Genomic DNA, 12,156 nt, shown 5'->3' with positions numbered 1-12,156 from the left:
ACCCAGGTCTTCTGTAAGAACAACCAGTGTTCTTAACCACTGAGCCATCTCTCCAGCCCCACATTTACTTCTTTAAAAGAAGGTCTGAAATGGAGATCTTTTTTAAAAGTTAAAACCTCATTTAATTTTATGTGTTATTGGGTTCATACTGAGTAAACCTAAAAATTTACAGCCAGTTTTGAAAGAGATGCATCTTAGCTCAGGAAATTGTTATTCAATATGTCAATGCTGTTGTAATGAAATGCTTCTTCTAAGTATGTGGTTATTAAATAAATAATTATTTTTAAAAGTGGTTTCTGCATCCCATGTACTAATGATCTGCCCTTGGCAGAGGCATGAAATCCACTGGGAGTGTGGTGGGGTGAGGTGCTATGGAAGGGTGCAGACAGGTAATGGGGTCTAAATATGATTAAGATGTACTGTATGAAATGCACAAAAATTAAAATGTTAAAAAATCCATTTGGTCCATTTATGTAATGTATTATTTACTTTTTTGATTATGTTTTTAAAAATATTTTATTTATTATTTTATGTGTATAAGTATCCTGCCTGCCTGTATGTAAGTGTACCCCTGTCATGCAATGCCTGGTGGAGGTCGGAAGAGAACACTGAAATCCCTGGAACTGGAGTCACAGATGGTTGTTAGCCACCATGTGGGTGCTGAGAATTGAACCCAGGTCCTGTGCAAATGCAGCCAATGCTTTTAATCACTGAGCCATCTTTCCAGCTCTCCCTTTTCTGCCTATGTTGAACCATCCCTACATTTCTGGAATGAAGCCAACTTGGTTATGGTAAATAATCTTTTTGGTACATTCTAGAATTCAGTTTGTAAGCATTTTACTGAGAATTTTTGTTTATATGTTCATCAGCTTACTAAGCCAGACTGTTAATGCACTCGCTGACTTTATAAAATTTCTAAGAACAAAGATCAGGTAAAACACAATTTTCAGAGTAAATAATGTCTACTATGTGCAGTAATAAGTACTTAGTTTTATCCAACCATTATATGTCAACCATCTCATATGTACTAGGCACTGGATAGATGCTGAGAAAACAGCAGCGAACCACAAATATTCACTGATGGTTTTGAATCAGCTTTGGAATATGACATGAGGGGGACGTTCTCAAACTGACTTTAATTATATGGAACCATCGGCTAATTATAGCCTTTTAATCTTTGGGAATCAAAACGAACTTAGTGCTCAGCAGATAATGTTGACATGAAAAAAAGCATGCTGATTACAGGAAGGCTGTGAGGAGTTAGTAAAACAATGAAGGCCAAATTCCAGACATTTACATAATTATCCACCCATGTCTGTGTCAGACTATATATTCTATCAAACGTACTGACTTTTTACTTATGTACATGCAGCTTTTAAAATGATGCTTATAGGCTGGAGAGCATTTGCCCTCTTATAAAGGATCAGAGTTTGGTTCCCAGCACTCACACTGGGCAGCTCACCACTGCCTGTAACTCCAGCTCCAAGAGTTTAAATACCCTCTCTGATCTCTGTGGGCACCTGCACACAGCACACACATGTGCACATATTCTCACACATACATTCGTACACAAATAATAAAAATAAAAGTAAAAAAATAAAGATTAGCACATAGTAGGTCTTCAATTAGTATTGTTGGACTGAATGAATATGATTACTCAATTTTCCAGAAGAAATACTCAAAGAGTTGGGAAACTGCCTAGCTTCTCAATGTTAGGAATTTTGTAACTATAGAAATTTTGTTTCAGATTGTGATTCCAAAACAGTTCAGTTGTATAATCTAAAGTGGCCTTAAGCTTTCCAAGCTCCAGCTTTCTAACAAAGAAATGGGAATAATATTATCTTCCTCATGGGACTGCAAAATGATACAACATGTATAAACTGTTCATAGTGGATGATAAGACTGATGGTGTCTATCTTCTGAAACAAGGACCCCTGTAAAGGTACAAGACAATGTGTAATGTATACAGGGTCTTGTGGTCTGTTTTCTGAGAAGAGACTGAACCACCCTCTCTGCAATGTGCTAGTATTTGTTATAAAATCTCCATTTCGTCCTTATGCAGAATTTGATATTTCTTCTTGGTTTTCCAAGAAGCAAATAGTAAATTCTCTGTGTCAAAATGGATCTGATGCTTGTACTTTATATGACCAAAGAGAATAGAGAATGGGGGGAAATATATAATAATCAATAACTGATGATTTCTATGTTTCAGATATCATGTTAGGTGCTTTAATTTTGTTGTTGTTGTTGTTTTTGTTGTTTGGTCTTTTTGAGTCAGGGTCTCCCTGTAGCCCCAGCTGGCCTGGAACTCACTATGTAAACCAGGCTGGCCTCAAACTCATGGAGCACCGCCTGCCTCTGCCTCTGGAATGCTGGGGTCAAAGGCATGAGCCACTTCACCGGGCAGTGCTTTACTTCTGCTACCTGCTCCAATTCTTCATGTTTTCTACCAAATAGTTAACTGTCTTTCCTGGAAGTTCAGCCTTCCAGGATTAGAGAAACTTTTGTAAATTATAATTTTTATTCGTTAAGCACATTTTTACTCTTTTCTTAGGATCAGGAGGAAGTAATGGATCCATGAGGATAAGTAACGCCCAATTTTGCATAGCAAGGAGGTGGTATTTGAGCTCAGGGCTGCACTGTCCTAGTCCTTTCTCTACACCTGGGATAGTTGAGGGGTCTGCTGGCTTTTGTCAACTTGACACAAACTAGAGGCACCTGGGAAGAGGGAATTGAGGAATTTCCTCTATCAAACTGGTGGCCTACCGGCAAGTCTATGGCTTATCTTTTCTGTTTGTTTATTTTTTGGAACAGGGTCTCCCTGTAGCCCCAGTTGGCCTGCAACTTGCTATATAGAACAGGTTAGCCTCAATCTCACAGAGATCCACCTGCCTCTGCCTCTGCCTATTCCTCCCCCAAGTGCTGGGATTAAAGGTGTGTACCACCACCCCTAGCTTATGGAGCATTTTCTTTTTCTTTTTTGTATATGAGTATATTGCCTGCATGTATGTAAAGTGCACTCATAAAGTGCACTCGTGTCATGCAATGCCTGCAGAGGTCCCGGAACTTGAGTTATGGAATATTGCTAGCTGCCATATGGGTGGAATCAAACCTGGATCCTCTGCAAGAGCAGCCAGTGCTCTTAACCACTGAGTCATCTCTCCAGTCCATGGTGCATTTTCTAATTGATTTAGGAGGGTCCAGCCTACTGTGGGCAGTACCATCCCTGGACAGGTGGGCCTTGGCTGTGTAAGTAGCTGAGCAAGCCAATAAGCAGCATTCCTCCATGGTCTCTGCTTCAGTTCTGCCTGAGCTCCTGCTTTGGCTTCCCTGATGATGGGCTGTGACCTGAAGCTGAATAAACCCTTTCCTCCCCAAATTGCTTTTGGTCATGATATTTATCATAGCAACAGAAAAGTAAACTAGAATTGGGGAGGGGGAAGGTTTGGGAGACCTTTTCTTAAAGAAAGACAGAACCCTCACATCAAGGAAGCCCAGGACATCCCAAAAGAAGCAGGACAACCACTGTGTGCCCAGAGGCAAAACCAGAACCATCTGTGTTGGGGCTTTCTCAGGGCAAATTCTGAAGCCTGGGAAAATTTGGACTTCCCAGAAGTTTCTGTTGTCCGCACCTGGTCCAGCCAGACTACTGATTCAATGCACAGAAGGAAGGAGAAATCAAGCATGGGCAGTTTGTTGTCTGGTAGCCAGTGAAACTCCCCATGTTGTATTAATTATAAGTAGACCAAACCGTGCAGACTTTTCTTTGTCCTGTTGACACTGGTGAAGTTAGCCAGGAATTAGAGCCGAGGACCGGGGAGAGAAAGGAGGTAGATAGGAAGGAAGTGAGGCAGGATAGAAAGACAGGGAAAAGTATGGGTACATGGGAAGAGAAAAGAGCCCCTTGTCTGGTTGAAGACCCTAGTCAGCAGAAAGCAAGAATTCAGCATAATTAACAGCCTTGTCTGTGAAGGTTGCTGACATGGTGACCATATTTAAGAATGACCAAAGCAAAGCCAGGTTCAAGTCCTAACTGTATAATTCCCCAGGCAGGGCCTCACGTCTCTTCTAGATATTTTCTGAGAATCTCACAGACCTTACTATTAACCTTTATTTCCAGTGAAAATATCCTACCTTCCTGCATGGCTATGGTCTAGTTTTACCTTAGCAATTATAATTACATCAGATACACTTTAGAAAACACCCTGAGATTTCATTTGAAGTCCTTGGCAACTCTTTAAAGAAAATAATTTCAGAAATCATTGAAATCCTGTAGATGACTATTGGAAAGACAGTAAGGTGGAGCTGTCCTGTGAGAAGCCCACACCCACACTTGAAGCATTTCTCATACTTCCTCTGAGCATCTTTCTACTATTATTCTATTAAATCTGTTAAAAATATCTTTCAATAAACTTCAATTCTGCTTCATCTTGGCTCGTCTTGGAATTCTTCTCTGCCCTGAGAAGCCAAAGACCCATCTTTACCTGAGTGGAGGTCCTTCAGGGGAAGGGCGCTCTTCAGGCTGCTGGCTGTAGCACAGAGCTGTGTCTTGGATCCTCTACCACTGACAGAAGAGCTGTTGTCCCTGTCATCAGTTCTTCTTTCCAGAAACATGTCCCAATGGATTGGAGGTGTTCTGTTATTTCTGTGTAATTTAGGCTCCCAGAGCTGTTAGGCTAAGCTGATGGCTGGCAACAAAGAGGATCTAAAATAACCTGTGCTTGGTGGCCCCACCTGTAGGTGTTATGATACTTAAGAATCCTGAAGTCTCTGGTGAGGGAATTGAAAAGCCAGAAAAGTAGAACTGTTCCCAGGTGGCCACACGTCTAGACCACTCACTTGTGACGAAGTAATCAACTCCCAGTGTACACGAGATAATCCTACATGAGCATTAACCCCCACAGATGTTCTGTACAAATCTAATTTCTGTCAATATCTTTACATTGGCAATAGGATCAGCACTGTTCTGTAAGCTCCAGAAGACAATCTGGACACTAGCTGACATCATAAGACAAGACTTCATGGAGTTTCTGAAACCAGAGAGAGAGAACCTCATCACGTAAAAGTTTAGAATGGATTCAGTGATAGTTCCTGGGATGGTGTCTTTAGTGAAGATTAATAAGTCACTTAACCCATGTATGATTTGAAGTATGACTTTCCAATGTAATTAAATAATTCACGCTGAAGCAGTTTGGAGAACAAGTTGTCATCTCTCTAATCTTTATATCGTCAAAACACCTGTCAATCAATTCCTTTGATATTCAACTCAAAGGTGACATTCCCAATGATGCCTCTGACACAGCTAATCCTTCATTTGAACTATAGGCACCTTCTGATAATCGAATGCCTTATATTTCCTAGAAAAATGTTTTAAAATATTAAGCCCATAAGTTGTTTAAGATGTAGAAGATATGACTTAGAAAACAGAAAAAAGTGAAATATAATCATACTGCACAGAGGTAAACAGTTACCATTGTCTTATACATTTCTTTTAGTCTTTCTGGTTTTCTTTTCCCATTATTTTGTCAGTTTACTTTTTCCATTCATAAAAATACATTTCTTTTATGTATGTGTTTCTCTAGCTCTACCTTGATCTCTATTGATTTTAGGTGTAAATAGCTGTCCACAGTGTTTCCAATAGCATCCGTACAGTCCTAGCACATTTTGCTGCAGTTAATGACAAACAGCTAGTACTTACTGTGCGCTTGATCATTGTGAGCACTTGCATTGATCCACTCAATTTTGGTAGTCCTAGTATGTTGGTTTAACTACTACAGTTCAAATTTCACTGATAAGGACCTCAAGGAATAAAAGATTTACATAATTTGCCACAACCACACAGCTAATAACTCTGGAACTGGAACTAGAGCCTGCATTAGGCTGACTCTGAACTTAACCACTGTGCCCAGAAGAGTCTTTTTGGGGCCTGGTGGTTCAAGCCTGTAATTCCAGTTACATGAGAGGCCAAAGCAAGAGAATCATAAATTTGAGGCCAGCCTAGGCTACTTAGTAAATTTAAGGTCAACCAGGGCAATTTAGTGAGACCTTCCTTGCCTCAAAATAAAAATTAAAAAGCGGGTTAAGGCATTCATTCGGTGGCAGAGTGCTTGCCTACCACATATACTAAAAAAAAGTTTTTAATCTAATACCAAATAATCAGCAGTTCCTCCAAACATCTAATCACTTAGGTCTGCAAGTTCTGGACGGTGTGCAAACTGTGTCTGAGGTTACACAGCCAGCTGCTAAGTAAGGCAGCTAAGTCTGCCTCATTCCTAGACCCAGCGTCCTTTTCATCACCCAGCACCATGTCGCCTTGCTGCTTAGCCAGGGTCTATCTTTATTCTCCTCCCTTCCTGTCAATTTAGGAAGAGTTTAACCTCCTCCTTCCTGTCTGGCAGGGAGGAAGATATTATAAGGATACACTGTGCCCCTCTCTTTGGTTATCAGATTATTGAAATAATGAACCTCAAAGGCTCAGTTTCCCCAGGAGTTTCATGCTGAGAAAAGGGAAAGGATGAAGCTTAGTGCCAGCCAGAAAGGAACTTGTCTCCCAGAAAGAGATTTCACACTGTTCTGACAGTTTGTCAGACTACCTTGCAAGACAGGCAAGAGCTAAAACAACGATGGGCCAATGACCATACCCTGACCAGGACTGCTTAGCCGTGTGTACTTTATGCCCCTTTCTTCTATTTAAACTTAAAGCTCATGTCAGTGCCTCAAGATGGATGGGGAGTCACCAGACCACATTATCCCATTATCTGTTTCTCCTCCCAATGTGGCCACATTGAATAAGTCTTTTTTTTCTACATTTTTTTAATTTAATGTGTGTGAGTGTATTGCCTGCATGTGTGTTAGTGCACCCGTGTCATGCAATGCCCGCAGAGGACATAAGAGGCCATTGGATCCCCTGGGACTGGAGTTTTGGACAGTTGTTAGCTGCCATGTGGTTGCTGGGATTCGAACCCAGGTCTTCTGCAAGAACAACCAGTGTTCTTAACCGCTGAGCCATCTCTCCAGCCCTTTTCTCTTTTTTCTCTACATTTTACTATTACTTGCCTCTTTAATTGGTATATTGAGGATACGTGGCTGAACCTAGTCTGTTATAGCTGCCAAGGCCCAGGCTTGTACCCTAAAATCTCTGGTAACACTCTGACCCCAGAATAGTAACTCCTTGAAGTCAGGAAATGCATGCCTCTATCTTTATAACCCTGGCACATAGTAACCACTCCTGGACCATGGTCACCATGCAATAAATACTGAAGGGTCAAAAAGCTGAAGGATTTTGTTTTGAATGGTAACAATGAAAGTAAACATTTTGCATGAAGAGATCAGTTGCCATTGATTAAATACAATTTGCAATGTAAGATCTAGGTTTTATCTTTGTGGTCTTGGCTTTCTAACACAACGCAACACAATAAAAGAAGTTACAAGTTTTTATGAAGGCTATCTAAGGTAGGTGGTCAGGAGCACCAATATAGACCACTACGCTGTGGTTCTCTGAAGGGAGATGTGAATTGAGGCTCACTGTCATCAACTGCCTTTCCTGGGACCCGTGCTCCTCCCCACTTTCTAGCCATGTCCTACCTCTTTGTGTAGGAGCTGGCTTGATCTGGATGCCATTTCTCAGCACTCCCTTTTTCCTGGTGGTAGACATCGGTTGGTAGACCACATCTGTTGTTTTAGAGAAACACCAGGGTTTTGCAAGTTACCTTAGACCATTATTTCCTAGACCTCACAAGGGTTGTGACAAAAGAGACCACATGTAGGTGTGGATATCCAGTTTTCTCTAATTCACAGTGTGTTCTGCACGCACATTCCTGGAGGGACTGTTTGGGTATTGTGGGTTTGAGTGTCTGGCATTTCTTTGAGTGCTGCAGCAGCTATTCAGTGTAACTGCTATCAGCTAATAGAACTCACCTGAAAGTCTCTCACTCACTTTAGCTTTGAAAAATCCATGGAAATAGGTCAATTCTGATCTCAGAACAGGGCTGGTCATGGTGGAGAAAGTTAGCACAAAGCTGAACTTAAGGTAATATAGCACTAGCAAAATGGCTTAAGCACAAAGTAGCCAATGTTACTTGGCTCTCGGAGCCCTGGGAGAGATGTGCAGAGAGGAGGAGGAAGGATCCAAGTCTGCTCATTTGCTGGGGTAGGTTTGAAAAGGAATTTGGGGTACTTTCCGTGCTTTAGAAAGTAAGGTTTCCTAGGCAGGGAATTGCCAAGAGGTCTGCTTATCTTCTTCAGTAACTGCAAGCTAGAAGAGAGCTTCACAACATCCCCAAATCCCCCAAGGGAATGAGTACAAGCCATTGTTAAGTCTTCCAAACTGAGCCAGAGAACAACAGCTAGCTTTTATGAAGTGCTTTACGGAGTTCAGGTCCAGGGCTAAAGGACCTAAACTGACTTACTGAAGCCTCACACCTGTTCACGACAACAAAAGCCTGTGCCATCCCAGCTTTACCAATCGACCTGTTTTTTGACCCTGTCATCACCAAAGTCCACATATTTGACTCCCTTTATCAAAGGAGTATTTTTCCCAAAGACTTCAAGGCCAACCTTAGAGGTATTATTACTTTGTGGGACTAAAATAAGTATCATTTATTTATTCTCCAGATTTTTATTGGATATTTACAGTCTTGTGCCACCACAACTGGTTTATGTGGTACTGGGGATCAAACCCAGGGCTTCATGCATACTAGGCAAGCACTCTACCAACCAAATCTCATTTTCAATCCAGTAATTAATTTTTATTGAGTTAAATTCTTTATATGCTTCATCTCATTTAATATTCATACCTCTCTGAGTTACATACTATTATTATTGGCTGAAGTATCAAGTTGTAAGGAGATAAGTATTTGCTGTATATCAATTTATATGCACACTAGTGTAGTAATAGGGATCCAAGATTTGAACCCAGGTTGATCTAATTCCAAAGTCAATGCACTCAAGACAAATCAACCTTGCAGACACTGGAGGCTTTCAACATGGCCTGTAAATGATCTGGAGTGGACACAGAGCAACATGGAGGAGAAACAGAGGAAAATCTTGAATTGCAGTATTAAACATTTCCTTCAAAACACCCCTACACATTGGCTTTTTGAGACTCTTCTGTTCATTATCTTCATTTGCCATTTTTTTAGCTCTTAATTTCTGACCAAATATCTTCTCGCTCTAGAAATCTCTGACTTATGCAGGTCACAGATCATAAAGCCCAGGGCTCTTTCTAGCTTATTTCTCCTTCACCATCTTCAGGGATTAACCACAGTGCTCAGGAAACTCACTTTTGCAGGTGGTCCATGACTGAGCTAATATATACCTCATATGAATACAGACCTTCCTGGGGACGCTGGAAACCAGATGATTGAGTTAAATGATCCACATGTTCCACTGAGAAGGAGTTTACATGCCTGGACCATGACAGAAGCTCTGCAGAACGTGCTTCCAAACAGTTTCTGTTTGGACTAGCTATTCTGAAGCAAGCAAAGTTGTTTTTGTCACTTGGATGAAAACCCAGTGGTGCACATTGAAGTTGACCTGCCACCTTGTGGAAATTGGAGGCAACAAAAGCCATGGCCCTTGAATAATATGCTATAATAACGTTACATGGGTAATGTTTGTTTCCCCTTTTCTTTTTGAAATGAGGTCTTGTAGCTGTCCTGGCAGGGATGAAAGTATTCTACAAAGATACAATTTTGTTTTCCTTTTGGTTATCAAATTAATTGAAACAATGGACTCCAAACAAATTCTCCAGTCATGCTGGGAGGAAAAGGCTGGGGTCTTGATGACAGCCAGAAGAGCTGGTCTGCAGGAAAGAGACTTCTGACAACTTGTCAGACCACCTTTCAGGGCAGCCTAGAGTCTAAACATGTCTAAACAATGGGCAGGATGACGTCGTCTCCATGCCTGCTTAGTTACGCATACTTCTTATTCTCTGTTTAAACCTAAGCCTTATGGTAGGATCTCCAGATGAGCTTGGGAGCCACAGGACAGTTTTGTTCCTCTTTTGAATGTGGCCACATTGAATAAATTCCCTTTCTCTGTTTTTTTATTATTACCTATTTCCTTAACTGCCCTATTGTGGACAAGTGGCCAAGCCCAGGTTCTGACCCGAATAGCTCCAGTATCAGTCTCACTAGTCCAGGCTGGTCTTGAACTACTCAACTCAAGTGATCATTCTGTTTCAATCTCCAAAGAAATAATAGTGCCTGCTTTATACAGTTACCATATAAATAAACAAAATTTTATAGCTGAAATTAAGTAGCTGTGAGTACAGGCGTGCTCCACTATCTCTGGCTTAAAATGACATTTATCTAGGGCTTATGTGCTATGCACTGTACTGAATGCTTTTTTAAATGTTTCTGTATTTCATCATAAAATAGCCTTATGAAGTAAGGAATATGTGGTTTAGGATGGTATAACTTGCTTCAAATAACAGATCTGGATAGCCTGACCCTGGGACCCTTCATGACAGTCCTGCTCCTGTGCCCTACCCTGCCCTAAAGTAGCTGCTTTGAGCAGCCTCAAGCTGGTCCAGCCAAGACATCTGTGTAAGGTGATTAGAAGACAGAACACTTGGAGGTCTTTCTGTTTGTGGCCCCCTCACATGCCCCCTACCCACTTCACGCTTCCACCTTCTTCATACTCACTCATGTCCAGATGACTTTAACATCCGCATGACCTAGATCCCAATCCCAAGCTTCCTTACTGTGGAGCCTTGTGTCAGTTACTTGACTTTTCAGAGCTCCATTTTCCTTGTTTGTAAAGAGGGGAAATATTGACACATATGACCACACTCTGTCCCAGAAAACATCTCAAACAGATGCATGAGATAACTCTGAGGATGAGGTCGAAACCATGGAGCTCAGGATGCAGCAAGAGAAAGCCTCCATTCAGGCACAGAACAAAAGCTGATCATTCTGCAATGAAAGACTGCAGTTCTGAACTGCATTTTAATAACATCTGATATTTCTCTAGACCCATGATCGCAAGTATTGTGGAGGACTTCACTCCATAACCTTACTAATCCTACCACCTCCCAAAGTGCCTGCTTCTAAACACTTAGAGCTTGAGAGCAATCACGCAACATAATAGGAAAACAGAAATAATAAAATATAAAGTGAACCACACTGTTTTCTGGTACATAGTAGGCAACTAATGACTGCTAGCATATGTTTTTACTTAGTGATACATTTGTTTACCAAATCACTTAAGTCAAAATCATAGGGGCATACCTGACACCTATCTTTATTCACGTTTACTTAGTTCTATCTCCTAATATTTTAGGACCCTCCCCTTTCATTCTTTCTTAGCATCATCTGAAGTCAGGCTGACATTCTGAGTATTGAATATACAATTAACTTTCTTCAGTTGTTTCCTATAGCTTTTCTCTTCTATGCATTTTATTCTCATCTGATATGGCTTTAGCATGTCTTCAAAGGTTCATGGGTTGACATTTTTCTGTGTGTAGTGACAGGGATCAAACCCAGGGCCAAACCTGTATTAAACACATTATCACACCACCCAAGCACATCCCCCCCTCCATATGATTAAATGTAATTTTTTAAAAAGCGATAATGCCCACACCTTTAATCTCAGCTCTCTGTGAGTTCAAGGCCAGCCTGGTTTATGTAGCAAAATCCAAGACTACCAGAGCTACATACTGAAATCCTATTTCAAAAAATTTAAAAAAAAAATCATTCCATGAGGATTTCAGTCAGGGAAATTATGTAGCCTAATTTTTATTGATGAGGGGACATAATAGTTTATTTTGCATAACAGCAACAAAATATCTGAAGTTGGGTATCTTTATTTAAAAAAAAATAGGTTTATTTAGCTCACACTTCTTGGGATTCAAATGCCCTAATCTGGTGTTGGCCTTTTTGCTGACAGAATGCCAAGGAATCTCAGGACTTCAGCATGACAGGAGATGGGAGATGACCATGTATGTGTGTCTTGTCTGTTCTCTGTCCTTCTTGTAAAGATACCAGAATGCCATCCATGAGGATTCCACCCTGACGATGTCTAATCTTATTCACCTTCCAAAGTTTCCACCTTTAAATGAATAGCTGGAATAAGTTTTCACACTTTTATAGTATTTGATTGCTTTGAGAGTGTGTGTGTGTGTGTGTGTGTGTGTGTGTGTGTGTGTGTGTGTGT

This window comes from Nannospalax galili, unplaced genomic scaffold (genome assembly GCF_000622305.1).
Source record: "Nannospalax galili isolate Female #2095 unplaced genomic scaffold, S.galili_v1.0 scaffold440, whole genome shotgun sequence".
NCBI lineage: Eukaryota > Metazoa > Chordata > Mammalia > Rodentia > Spalacidae > Nannospalax > Nannospalax galili.
This window is presented reverse-complemented; position numbering follows the sequence as displayed.